Here is a 797-nt window from a genome sequence, read left to right as displayed (position 1 = left end):
CGTTTCTAGCGACAATTGTAACTGTATTTATAAAAGAAATTTATCAGTGTTCACCTATCATATTATAAGGATATTTTGAAAAATTTATAATATTGTGTGGATACTACCTTCGTTGTGCTGTGATGTTTGCATGTGCCGCGTAATTAAATAACGTGTGCGGTACATCTACACCTACATACACACCACGCAAGCCATTACACGGAACATGGCGGAAGGTACCTTGTGCTTTTACTAGTCATTTCCTTTCCAGTTCTGCTTGCAGATGTAGCGAGGGAAAAACGGTTGTCTATATGTCTCCGTAAGATCCCTAATTTGTGCCAACGGCCTTGCCGCAGTTGTAACACCGGTTCCCGTCAGATCACCGAAGTTAAGCGCTGTCGGGCTGGGCTAGCACTGGGATGGGTGACCATCCGGTCTTCCGAGCGCTATTGGCCAGCGGGGTGCACTCAGCCCTTGTGAGGCAAACTGAGGAGCTACTTGATCGAGAAGTAGTGGCTCCGGTCTCGGAAACTGACATACGGCCGGGAGAGCGGTGCGCTGACCACATGCCCCTCCATATCCGCATCCAGTGACGCCTATGAGTGAGGATGACATGGCGGCCGGTCAGTACCGTTGGGCCTTCATGGCCTGTTCGGGAGGAATTTAGTTTAGTTTTAGTTTAAAAGCCCTAATTTATCTCATCTTGCCTTCGTAGTTCAAATGGTTCAAATGGCTCTGAGCACTATGGGACTTAACTGCTGAGGTCATCAGTCCCCTAGAACTTAGAACTACTTAAACTTAACTAACCTAAGGACATC

General features: G+C 47.2%; 1 pseudogene; it reads left to right on the top strand.

Annotated features, from left to right (window-relative positions):
* Positions 1-316: 316 nt before the first annotated feature.
* On the top strand, positions 317-434 carry LOC124616945 (annotated as a pseudogene).
* The last annotated feature ends 363 nt before the right edge of the window (positions 435-797 follow it).

Source organism: Schistocerca americana, chromosome 5 (genome assembly GCF_021461395.2).
Source record: "Schistocerca americana isolate TAMUIC-IGC-003095 chromosome 5, iqSchAmer2.1, whole genome shotgun sequence".
Lineage (NCBI taxonomy): Eukaryota > Metazoa > Arthropoda > Insecta > Orthoptera > Acrididae > Schistocerca > Schistocerca americana.
This window is presented reverse-complemented; position numbering and strand designations above follow the sequence as displayed.